The sequence below is a fragment of the Marmota flaviventris genome, chromosome 10 (assembly GCF_047511675.1).
Source record: "Marmota flaviventris isolate mMarFla1 chromosome 10, mMarFla1.hap1, whole genome shotgun sequence".
Classification (NCBI taxonomy): domain Eukaryota; kingdom Metazoa; phylum Chordata; class Mammalia; order Rodentia; family Sciuridae; genus Marmota; species Marmota flaviventris.
This window is the reverse complement of record NC_092507.1, coordinates 64,642,817-64,656,763: the sequence shown is the minus strand read 5'-3', so window position 1 is coordinate 64,656,763 and position 13,947 is coordinate 64,642,817. Positions and strand designations below refer to the sequence as shown.

General features: G+C 36.2%; 1 protein-coding gene and 1 pseudogene across 3 annotated transcripts in view; one reads left to right on the top strand and one right to left on the bottom strand.

The window, feature by feature from the left end:
* Positions 1 to 13,947, bottom strand: part of Miga1 (mitoguardin 1) — a 79,557-nt gene that overhangs the window by 37,639 nt on the left and 27,971 nt on the right. The window lies entirely within an intron of this gene.
* LOC114092671 (large ribosomal subunit protein eL6 pseudogene) lies at positions 9,115 to 10,877 on the top strand (annotated as a pseudogene).

The window sequence follows — 13,947 nt, the reverse complement described above, 5'->3', positions numbered from 1 at the left end:
AAATTAATGAAATCGAAACAAAAGAAACAATTGAAAAAATTGACAAAACTAAAAGTTGGTTCTTTGAAAAAATAAACAAAATCGACAGACCCTTAGCGATGCTAGCGAAGAGAAGAAGAGAGAGAACTCAAATTACTAGCATACGGGATGAAAAAGGCAATATCACAACAGACACTTCAGAAATACAGAAGATAATCAAAAACTATTTTGAATCCTTATACTCCAATAAATTAGAAGATAGTGAAGGCATAGATAAATTTCTTAAGTCATATGATCTGCCCAGATTGAGTCAGGAGGATATAGAAAACCTAAACAGACCAATATCAATTGAGGAAATAGAAGAAACCATAAAAAGACTACCAACTAAGAAAAGCCCAGGTCCAGATGGGTATACAGCAGAATTTTACAAAACCTTTAAAGAAGAACTAATACCAATACTTTTCAAGCTACTTCAGGAAATAGAAAAGGAGGGAGAACTTCCAAATTCATTCTATGAGGCCACCATCACCCTGATACCTAAACCAGACAAAGACACTTCAAAGAAAGAAAACTACAGACCAATATCTCTAATGAACCTAGATGCAAAAATCCTCAATAAAATTCTGGCGAATCGGATACAAAAACATGTCAAAAACATTGTACACCATGATCAAGTAGGATTCATCCCTGGGATGCAAGGCTGGTTCAATATACGGAAATCAATAAATGTTATTCACCACATCAATAGACTTAAAAATAAGAACCATATGATCATCTCGATAGATGCGGAAAAAGCATTTGACAAAGTACAGCATCCCTTTATGTTCAAAACTCTAGAAAAACTAGGGATAACAGGAACATACCTCAATATTGTAAAAGCAATCTATGCTAAGCCTCAGGCTAGCATCATTCTGAATGGAGAAAAACTGAAGGCATTCCCTCTAAAATCTGGAACTAGACAGGGATGCCCTCTCTCTCCACTTCTGTTCAACATAGTTCTCGAAACACTGGCCAGAGCAATTAGACACACGAAAGAAATTAAAGGCATCAAAATAGGAAAAGAAGAACTTAAATTATCACTATTTGCAGATGATATGATTCTATACCTAGCAGACCCAAAAGGGTCTACAAAGAAACTATTAGAGCTAATAAATGAATTCAGCAAAGTGGCAGGATATAAAATCAACACGCATAAATCAAAGGCATTCCTGTATATCAGCGACAAATCCTCTGAAATGGAAATGAGGACAACCACTCCATTCAAAATATCTTCAAAAAAAATAAAATACTTGGGAATCAACCTAACAAAAGAGGTGAAAGACTTATACAATGAAAACTACAGAACCCTAAAGAGAGAAATAGAAGAAGATCTTAGAAGATGGAAAAATATACCCTGTTCATGGATAGGCAGAACTAACATCATCAAAATGGCGATATTACCAAAAGTTCTCTATAGGTTTAATGCAATGCCAATCAAAATCCCAACGGCATTTCTTGTAGAAATAGAGAAAGCAATCATGAAATTCATATGGAAAAATAAACGACCCAGAATAGCAAAAACAATGCTAAGCAGGAAGTGTGAATCAGGCGGTATAGCGATACCAGACTTCAAACTATACTACAGAGCAATAGTAACAAAAACAGCATGGTACTGGTACCAAAACAGGCGGGTGGACCAATGGTACAGAATAGAGGACACAGAAACCAATCCACAAAACTACAACTATCTTATATTTAATAAAGGGGCTAAAAGTATGCAATGGAGGAAGGATAGCATCTTCAACAAATGGTGCTGGGAAAACTGGAAATCTATATGCAACAAAATGAAACTGAATCCCTTTCTCTCGCCATGCACAAAAGTGAATTCAAAATGGATCAAGGAGCTTGATATCAAATCAGAGACGCGCCGTCTGATAGAAGAAAAAGTTGGCTACGATCTACAGTCGGTGGGGTCGGGCTCCAAATTCCTCAATAGGACACCCATAGCACAAAAGTTAATAACTGGTATCAACAAATGGGACTTACTCAAACTAAAAAGTTTTTCTCAGCAAAAGAAACAATAAGAGAGGTAAATAGGGAGCCTACACCCTGGGAACAAATCTTTACTCCTCACACTTCAGATAGAGCCCTAATATCTAGAGTATACAAAGAACTCAAAAAATTAGACAATAAGAAAACAAACAACCCAATCAACAAATGGGCCAAGGACCTGAACAGACACTTCTCAGAGGAGGACATACAGTCAATCAACAAGTACATGAAAAAATGCTCAACATCTCTAGCTGTCAGAGAAATGCAAATCAAAACCACCCTAAGATACCATCTCACTCCAGTAAGATTGGCAGCCATTAGGAAGTCAAACAACAACAAGTGCTGGCGAGGATGTGGGGAAAAGGGTACACTTGTACATTGCTGGTGGGACTGCAGATTGGTGCAGCCAATTTGGAAAGCAGTATGGAGATTTCTTGGAAAGCTGGGAATGGAGCCACCATTTGACCCAGCTATTCCCCTTCTTGGTCTATTCCCTAAAGACCTAAAAAGAGCATGCTACAGGGACACTGCTACATCGATGTTCATAGCAGCACAGTTCACAATAGCAAGACTGTGGAACCAACCTAGATGCCCTTCAATAGACGAATGGATAAAAAAAATGTGGCATTTATACACAATGGAGTATTACTCTGCATTAAAAAATGACAAAATCATACAATTTACAGGGAAATGGATGGCATTAGAGCAGATTATGCTAAGTGAAGCTAGCCAATCCCTAAAAAACAAATGCCAAATGTCTTCTTTGATATAAGGAGAGTAACTAAGAACAGTGTAGGGACGAAGAGCAGGAGAAGAAGATTAACATTTAACAGGGATGAGAGGTGGGAGGGAAAGGGAGAGAGAAGGAAAATTGCATGGTAATGGAAGGAGACCCTCAGGGTTATACAGTGGAGGAGGTAGAGAGAGAGGAGGGGAGGGGAGGGGAGAGGTGGGGAGGGTGGAGGGTGGAGGATGGGAAAGGCAGTGGAGCACAACAGACACTAGTATGGCAATTTGTAAATCAATGGATGTGTAACTGATGTGATTCTGCAGTCTGTATATGGGGTGAAGGTGGGAGTTCATAACCCACGTGAATCAAAGTGTGGAATATGATATGTCAAGAAATTTGTAATGTTTTCAACAACCCACAATAAAAAATTAAAAAAAATAAAATAAAATAATCATACGCTTTTCTTTCATGTTTCCATGAACTTTAAAAACACATCATTATTGCTTACTCCAATGTGCTATATAATTTTTAATTCATCCTTAAACAACTCTAGTTGCCTAAAGGCAGGGATGAGATCTTTATTTTTGTCCCTCCAGAAATAAATATCCCAGACATAAGATTCTGTGAGTTCATTCTGTTAAAAAAACATATTATAAAGAGGCCTAATATCTGAAATATTCAAAGCAATGCTTTTAAGCTATAAAAATTCCTCATTTGTTTTTAAGGTCTAAATTTGTTCCTACACATCAGTATAAAAGAATCTCAAAGTCCTTTGCTTCTGCCAACAAAAAAAAAAAAATATATCATATTATGGCTTCAAAGTTGCCTGCTAACACTGCTATTGCAAATACACACTACTCTTTGTAGAAAATATAAGCACATAAAATATGAAGCCAAATTAATTTTAGAAAGAAACTAAAGTATATACTAATAAGCTTGAACTTCATTCATGTAAACTATATCAACTAAATAATGTCCTCCAAGAACTATGAACAAACTCCATCTGTTGTTAATCAGGTTTATTTTTAAATTGGTATTAAATTCAGCAGTTAGGTCCTACCCAAATAGCCTAACCAAAATGAGTACAGAACCATCTTGAGGCTTTAGATGTACCTCAGTGGTAAAGCACTTTGCCTAGCATTCATGAGGCCCTGGGTTTAACCCCTAGCATTGCAAAAAAACAAACAAACAAAACCAACCTAAACAAAACAACAAGAACAACAGAACCCACTTAATTCCTAAACATGCTTATCTGAAATAAACTACCCAAACATGTATTGCTTTTACTGAAATAAACTACCCAAACATGTATCCTACATAACAGATACATAACACATATTCTACATACATATGACAATAACAAAAGTCACCAAAGTATAAATCATTCCTTTGTGTTAAATTGTAATCTCAAATTCTACAATCTCACATTAGTTGTTATGAGCAACTAAAGTCTATTTGCTACAAAAAAATTCAAATAACATAAATTTCTGTTTACTGTAAGATATGAATATATACTTTTATTATATATTTGATATGTATAAATTATATGAATATGTAGAATAAATGTGTTTTTTGAATTAAAGTAATAAAACAAACATTTTTGAATTCATCACCAATTATGGCCTACTATTCAAAGTTTACAAAATTATTTACTCATTAAAGAAAAATAATCATGCATAAAAATACTTTTTTTACTTATGATATTTGGGTCTCCAAACTTCACAGATCTTCAGATAATTTTAGGAAAAAAAACAGGAGCAAACCAAACTTAGTGAGACTCTGTCTAGAAATTTTAAAAAAGGGTTGGGGATGGCTGGGTGCAGTGGTGCAATCCTGTAATCTCAGAAGCTGGGGAGGCTGAGACAGGAGTATCAGGAGTTCAAAGCCAGCCTAAGCTGGCTTTTAGTAATATAGCAATGGTGAGGCTCTAAGCAACTCAGTGAGACTCTATCTCTAAATGAAAATAAAAAATAGGGCTGGGGATGTGGCTCAGTGATTGAGTGCCCCTGAGTTCAATCTCTAGAATGCCCGGTCCCCCCGCGAGAAAAAAATGGACTAGGGATGTAGCACAGGGGTAAAGTGCTCCTAAATTTCAATCCCTAGTACCACAGGGGGGAAAAAACAGAACAATAAGATTGGCAGGGGGATATGAAAGCATAAGTGTTAGCAAAAAATGAACATGCCAGTATGATGGTGCATGCCTATAATCCCAGCGTCTTGGAAGGCTGAGGCGAGAGGATCACAAGTTCAAAGCCAGCCTCAGCAAAAGTGAGGCACTAAGCAACTCAGTGAGACCCTATCTCTAAATAAAAGTACAAAATAGGACTGGGGATGTGGCTCAATGGTTGAGTGCTCCTGAGTTCAATCCTTAGTACCCCTCAAAAAAAAAAAAAAAGAAAAGAAAAAAATAAATTCATAGATAATATGTGGTTTAAATAAAACTTTCAAAAGAACCCATGACAAATTCCTAGTAGTAGAATTATAGTTCACAAGGGCTTTTAACATTTCAATGCAAAAATTTAAAACATTTTGGGTACTAACAATAAAAATTATAAAACTTAAAAATACCATTTAAAATGACAATCAGTTGGCAAAGTGGGTAAAGTAAGTGGGTAGGATTACATGACTGCGATCCAACCCACTTACTCAGGAAGCTGAGGCAGGAGGAGTTTGAGGCCAGCAATATAGCAAGACCCTGTCCCAAAATTTGAAAAAAAATAAAGGGCTGGGCGGGTTGCTCAATTATAGAGCATTTGCCTAGTATGCATGAGGTCCTGGATTCAATATCCATTACTGAAAGAAAAACAAGACAATGGAACTATAAGGAACTTAGGAAAACAGATGTATAAGACCTTTATTGTACAAATGATAAAGTATTATGAAAGATATAAATGAATATCTAAATAAAGAACCATTTCATGTTCCTAGCTAGAAAGACTAATACTATAAAAATACATATTCTCCCACAGCTGAGCTATAAATGCAATGTAATAATCAAATCCTAAGAGAGTGTTTCATGAAATTTGACAAGCTGTCCTAAACTTCACATGGAAAAGCAATGGGCTAAGAATAGTAAAAAAAAAATATTAAAAAAAGACAAGTGAATGGACTTACTTTCTTTTGTGATACTGGGGATTGAATTCAGGGGCACTCTACCACTGAGCTATATCCCCAGCCTAGCCCCCCTTTTATTAAAATTTTGAGACAAGGTCTTTCTAAGTTGCCAAGACTGAACTCCAAATTGCAATTCTTCTGACTCAGCCTCCAAGTAGCTAAGATTACAGGCAAGTAGCTAGGATTACAGGCATGTACCACTATGCCCAGATAGGTTTCAAATTTTATTATGAGATATAAAACTACAATAATTAAAACACTGTGAACCAATGCAAGAATGGACACACTAACACAACAAAAAAGAAAGCCCAGAAGAAACACACGTACAAGGAGACTTGACATATGACAGAATGAACATTTAAAATCAATGAGAAAAGAATATATTACTCAGTGAGTAGTACTGAGCTATTCAAATGTTAAAAACAAAACAGTACTACACATTAAAAAAATAAACTTTTGGAGGATTGAAGATTTAAATATGAAAAACAAAACTTTAAAACATTCCAAAGAAGGGGGGTGGGTGTACACATATAATCCTAGCAATTAGGAAGGTTGATACAAAAGAATCCCAAGTTTGAGGCCAGCCTTAGTAACTTAGTGACACACTGCTTCAAAATAAAAAGGACTGGGGATGCAGCTTGGTGGTAGAGTCCCCTGGGTTCAACCCACAGTATTTAAAAAAAAAAAAAAAAAAAACTTTCCAAAGAAAACACAGATACATATATTATTATACCTTCTAAATAATACACAGAATGTGCAGACCATAAAGAAAAGATTGATAAATGTGGTTAAACATTAAAATTAAAAATATGAAGGCTGACACAAGAGAATTTCAAAGCCAGCCTGGACAACTTATTACCTTGTTTGATATAAAAATTTCAAAAAAGGGAGGTTATATGTTAAACTTAATCGCTAGTACTGTTAAAAAAAATTAAAAATCTTGGTACAACCAAACAGACCTTAATAATTTAACATATATAGTAGGGCTAAATACTTGAATAATTGACCACGTTATCAATTCTACATTTACAGCAATATTTGTCATTCTTATTTGTCTATGATGCAAAGTAAGAAACACATTTTGGAACCAGTAGACACAGATACATGGATATCTAAATGAAACAAATTTCATAAAACAATATATGCATGCATGTATGAATATATATGTATACTTGTATGTATGTGTTATATGTGTATGTCTGTATAGATGCATAATGGAGTGTATATGTACCTGTACATTTATTTTAATGTTGGCTGCAACTCATTGAACTGATTTCATGACCACTAATGATTCATTACCACATTAATATCTTGGGGGAGCCCTGTAAATGTACATAAAAAAACACAATGAAGAACACTGGAGCATTATCTATAAATGTATATAAATGTAAGTCCAGGTTTATGATAAACACCAAAACAATATCTCTGGAAAAAGAAACCAAATTTGAGAAATTTCATAGGTTCCTTCAACTATACCTGCAATAACAATTCTTTTTTTTAAATTTTTTATTAGTTATTGATGGGCCTTTATTTATTTGTTTGTTTATATGTGGTGCTGAGAACCAAATCCAGTGCCTCACACATGCCAGGCAAGCACTTTATCACTGAGCCACAACCCCAGCCCCAACTGCAATGATAATTCTTTGTTTAGAAAATCTTAAATATATTTGGCAAAACATTAGTATGTGATAAAATTTTAAAACATATTCTATACACTTTTATGTCTGGAGGCCTCAGCGTAAGACTCCTGGCCACTTGTCCATGCAGGACATCCAGGTGCCCGAGTAGGACTACCAACATTAGCACCGGCATAGGAATCCCAGCCATAGCCCAGGCACAGGAATTCCCGTGGCCACGTGGACCCCCATCTACCAATGTGGGGCTCCCCCAGTTGCCTCCATCTTAGGGCACTGCAACCCTGCCATAGTCCCCTACAAGTGGTAGCCTGCACCTGGGGACACGGCACTGGGTCCAGAGACAGACACCAGCCACAATACTACATTTTTATGTTTGAGCTTTCATTTTTGAAGAGAAGAAAAAACATGAATTTTTTTTTTTTTTTAATGGGGGGATCTCACTATGTTTGTCTAGACTGGCCTTGAACTCTCAATGCCTCTGTCTCCTCAGCCTCCCAAGGAGCTGGAATTTCAACGCCAGCTAGGCATGGAAACTTTAAAAAACAAAACCACTGTTGCTCAGTGGCAGAGCACTTGCCTAGCACGTGTGAGGCACTGGGTTGGATCCTCAGCACCACATAAAATAAGGATATGCTGTCCAACTACAACTACAAAAAATTAAAAAATGAAAACAAAACAAAACAAACTCAACCACCACCAAGAAACCTTACCTAGTGGAAAAGAGGAAAGGAAAAAAAGCATCAATACATTTTCAGTTTGTGCGTGTGTATGTGTGTGTGTGTGTGTGTGTATACACACGTGCATGCACATGGTACTAGGGATTAAATCCAGGGTCTTGTGCATGTGAGGCAAGCACTCTACCAAATGAGCTATATCCCCAGTCTGTACATTTTCAATCTTTTTTTACAGAGAAATAAACTTATTGGCATCAACATTAGAGAATATTTGGTAATATTTAGTAATTTGGTGTCTTAATTTATTGTAACTATAAATTGGAGGCTTAAATGAAAATAGATATGAACCATATGTTATAGTTTCTTCATACCAGTAGAGAAATTAGTTTTGGCTACATTTCTACTTCACTAAAATTAAAGTTCTGCGTTGATATGCAATTGGCAGCATTTTCACTGGATTCTTTTATCTCTAATAATATTACCCCATGAATACTCCACTTGTAAGTATACCACTATACCTAAAAATATCAGTCCTTGTAGTAACTATTTCAAGTTTTGCCTTAGCAATAGAGCTTAATTTATTAACTTTAAACCTCAAGACTAAATTTTATTCCCATGACTCTAAATTTTATAATCTTCTAGCAGCAGCTGTCCATTGTCAACCACCACACTTAAATTTAACTGCAGCTAAAATTATAATACTAATAAACTTATTGCAGAAAATCTAATATTACCATTTTATCTATCTATCCAACTATCATGTGTACATCTATCATTCAAGTATTATTTCAAGGACCCTTAAGTAGTAATGCAAATGAGAATCCACTGCTAAACTATGAAATACATCTATTTCATAGCCTCAACTCCAAAGTTTCAATTTCAGTAGGTGTGAATCAAAGCCTTGGATGCTGTTTATTAGAAGCTGCAGTTCTCTTTCCCATATCACAAAATGGTGGGTGAAACAGCTGAGAAGCCAGACACTTAGGAGAAGAAACCTGGAGCCAAGAAGGCTGATGCAGTTGGCAAGGTTAAAAAGCGTGACCTTAAGGGTAAGGAACCCAAGAAAGGGAAGCCCCATTGCAGCTGAAACCCTGTCCTGGTTTGAGAAATTGGCAGATAGTCCAGATCTGTTAGGTGTTCTTGAAAGGCCATCCATGTACAAGAGGAAGTACTCAGCTGCTACCTCCAAGCTTGAAGAGAAGGAGAAGGAGAAGGTTCTTGCTACTTCACAAAACCAGCTGGTGGTGACAAGAATGGTAGTACCAGCGTGGTTAAGCTTTACAAATGCCTAGATACTATCCTACTAAGATGTACCACAAAAGCTGTTGAGCCAAGGCAAAAAACCCTTGATGCAGCACGTGAGAAAACTGCAAGCCAGCATCACCATCTTGATCATCCTCACTGGGTGCCACAGAGGCAAGAGAGCAGTTTTGCTAAAACAACTGAGTGGTGGCTTGCTACTTGTGATGGGACTTTTTTCCCTCAATCAAGTTCCTCTGCATGGAACACACCAGAAATTCGTTATCACCACCTCCAGAGATCAATATCAGCAATACAAAAATCCTAAAACACCTCATTGGTGCTTATTTCAAGAAGTAGTAGTTGTAGAAGCCCAGACACTAGGAAGGTAAAATCTTTGACACAGAGAAAAAAGAAATATGAGATTATAGTGCAGTACAAGATTGATCAGAGCTTTTTTTTTTTTTGTCTTTGTGTTCTAAGGCTGTTGTTGGTCTGGTGTCATGAAGTCTCTCTTGAAGCTAGCTTTAGTTCATCTCCTTGTTGCTGTGATTTTGTTTGGATACAGTGCACCAGCAGTCTTAAAGATCAACTGTAGTCTCGTTTGGCTTCAATGACTTTAAAGCAATGACAACTGAAGATTGATGTCTGCTTCCTGATGAGGTGTTTCTGGGGTATGGATGTCCTGTGACCAATGTGCAGGAGGATATTTACATATTTTTATACCCTACAAGTGACTGTGGCATCCAAACTCGGATTGCAAAGGGGAAGATTATTTTTAGGACATCACTAACATTTATCTCGAAAATGTAACCAAGGCAAGGAATCATGCCTATCTCATGCACTCTTAATGAAGCCCCACCCTCAAAATGACCTGCGCTTTTATTCATCCACCCAAGGCAGAGTGAATCATTGGCTTCTCCATTTTTCCAAAAATACTTCCAGTGCCCTTCCAAATACTTGTGATTGTGTTGTCATATTCCTGTACTTAGATCCTTCTCTATCCATGAAGATCAATGAAGTCAAGGAAGTGCCTAACATTAGAACACTGATCACTGCCTGCGTCAATTTATTTTCAATTGGGAAATGGAAATGGGTTACATAATGATGCACAGAGCAACAGCAGTCTCTTGAGGACAGAGAAGCAATAACAATCTTTTGAAATGGCATAGCTTTTACTAATACCATGTGTTTTTAGATGTTCTTATAAATTTGTAATTTTAATAAAACTGACATTTCTCTTATGACTCCTGTTGAGAAAGAAGTTTAAAAATTATACTGGAATCAAATTCAATAAATAGTTTGGGGCAGTTAAAAAAAAAAGATTGATCAGAAAGCTGTGGAGTCACAAATTTTACTCAAAATCGAAGCTACTCCTCAGTTCCAGAGCTATATGAAACTGGTTTTGCTCTAACAATTGGAATATATTCCCATAAATTGGTGTTCTATATGACTTACCAAGAACCAAATTAAATAATTGATACATTTAAAAAAATAAAATAAAATAAAAGCTCCACAGTGATTCTGATAAACACCTTGATAAGATCCATAGACCTGCCGGGCGTGGTGGTACACACCTGTAATCTCAGCAGCTTGGGAGGCTGAGGCAGTAGGATCACAAGTTCAAAGCTAGTCTTAGCAACTTAGTGAGGCCTTAAGGAACTCAGTGAGACCCTGTCTCTAAATAAAATACAAAACAGGGGCTGGGGATGTTACTCAATGGTTAAACGTCCCTGAGTTCAATATGAGGTACAAAAAAAAAAAAAAAAAAAAACCTCCACAGACCTATTAATATATATAGTACATTGATGCAACATTATCAGGCATCGAACATAACAGAAAAACTAAATATGTGTTCCGCCCACAAGGAATTTAATGTCTAGTATAACAGACTAAATATGTACAGAAATAATTATAATCATACTGCTTTAAGTATTCAACACCAATTGAGGAAACCTTTAAATACCTACCACCTTCCTAGTTCATATGGGACTTCTATCCATTCTTCAAAAAGTATATTATGGAGTCACCTGTGGTGGCACACACCTGTAATCACAGCAAATAAGGAGGCTGAGAGAGGAGGGCTGAGATCAGCCTCAGTAACTTAGTGAGGCCCTAAGCAACTTAGTGAAACCTATCTCAAAATAAAAAATAAACAGGGCTGGGGATGTGACTCAGTGGTTAAACACCTCTGGGTTCAATCCCTGGTACCAAAACAAATAAACAAAAACAACTAGGAATGAAACAACCATAGAAACCAGCGATCCCACTCCTTGGTATTTATCCAAAAAAACTAAAATTGGCATGTTATATAGGGCCACAGTCACTTCAGTGTTTATAGCAGTGCAATTCACAATAGCCAAGTTTATAGAACCAGTCCAGATGGCCGTCAACAGATGACTGAATAAAGGAAATGTGGTATATATACACAATGGAGTTTTACTCATTCATAAAGAATGAAATTTTGTTGGTAAATGGATGGGACTGGAGAACATCAGGCTACATGAAATAAGTCAGACCCAGCTAGACCAAAGTAAGAAAAAAGAGGGAGGGGTCAGAATTCCATGAAAATAGAAGAAAGATCGGTGGAGTAGAGGAAGGAGATTGAGGGGGAGGGAGAGAGAAGGGGAAAGGGAGGAACAATGGAATGAAACTGATCAAATTATTCTAGGTACCTATATGAATATACCATAGTGAATTTCACTTTTATGTATAGCTATAATGCACTAATTAAAAAAAAAAAAAAAAAAAACTAGCCAGGCATGATGGCGCACACCTGTAATCCCAGCAGCTCAGGAGGCTTACCCAAGAGGATCTCAAGTTCAAAGAAAGCTTCAGCAAAAGTGAGGTACTAAGTACTGTCTCTAAATAAAATACAAAATAGGGTTGGCGATGTGGCTCAGTGGTCAAGTGCCCCTGAGTTCAATCCTTAGTACCAAAAAACAAACAAACAAAAAAAACCCAAAAACAAAAAACTGTAAATGATACAAAAGATCAGGAGAGGAAAGGGATCCGGGGAGTGAGGAGGGAATAAAAAGGAGAAGCATTGGGGACTGAATTAGAGCAAATTATATGTCAAAATGAACCCAAATATTATGTATAACTATAATACATATTTTTAAAAAATAAAGTCAACAGACATACTCCAAAAAATCTAATCAATAAGGAAGATGCAATTCCAGTATATATTACTTCCTTTAATAGAACCTATTTTAAACTTGGACTTCCTGGAACTGAGATATTCAGGGGTTTACAGAAATAATTAGACATTTTGAAAAAAGTATATTTATAGGTCCAAAAGTTTTTAAAAGTATATTATACTGATTTACATTTTAAGTTGCACCTTTACCTCTTCATTACCACTCCCTGTGGGAAGAGTAACTTAGCTAATGCTGAGAACCTGAGTACCATTAAGGATTTAGAAAAAAATAAGATACAGTTATTGTTCACTGCATGGCTTTCATTGCACACTAGTTCTCGTTCTCTCTCTCTCTCTCTCTCTGTCAGACCTTCTAGAGAAAATTCTGGGTCTGCATAACTATTACTTTTGTGCTGGATCTCACTCTCCTCTGTTTAACAGAGTATTGCCAAGAATTGTAAGGCAGGCAGGGGATCCCTAAACAGCTGACTGGTAAGTATGCTAGCTATCTGCTCTGCATTCCCAGCTCTTCTCCACAAAATTTTATAAAGTGAACAGAAGGTATTGTAGGAAGACTGACCACATTGGTCAATCTAGGTATTAGGAAAAAGAATTTTAGAAAGTTAATACTATAACTTAATTTTTTTAAAAAAAATTTAAATACTTCTTGTGTTCTCAATTTATCCAGAGCCCAAAGGCAGATGGTACCCCAAAGACCACCAATGCCATTATGAAGGAACAGAGGGGTTTACTGAAGGTAAGAGGGGTTTACTTTAGCTTGAAATGCAGATATAAATGCATGGAAGAAATAGCTTTGAAGACAATTATGTTTTATAGGCAAAAGAGGAAGGTTCAGAGTATGATGAACTATGCAAAGGAACAGCATCAGCAGAAGAATGGAAAAAGAGGAAATTTTACTAAAAACCTGGAGTTGATTATACAACTAAAATCTTAGAAATTTCAGTTGGAAGAGACTTTGTCCAATTTGGCTGAGTGACAAAACAGGAGCTGTACACCAAGAGCAAATTATATTCATGCTTATAAAATTATGTCAAAATGAACCCAAATATGTATAACTATAATATATATATTTTTTAAAAATAAAGTCAACAAACATACTCCAAAAAATCTAATCAATAAGGAAGATGCAATTCCAGTATATATCATTTCCTTTAATAGGATCTATTTTTAACCTGGACTTCCTAGAACTAAGATATCCAGGGGCTTAAGAAATAATTAGACATTTTGAAAAAAGTATATTTCAGGCTACATGAAATAAGTCAGACCCAGGAATAAGATGTAGATGCACTACTATAGGAAGGGGTACAAACAGAATGATTAAATCCAAGCAAAATATTAATGAAGAAGCAGAAAAAAAAGAATGAATGACAGTTGTATTATAGA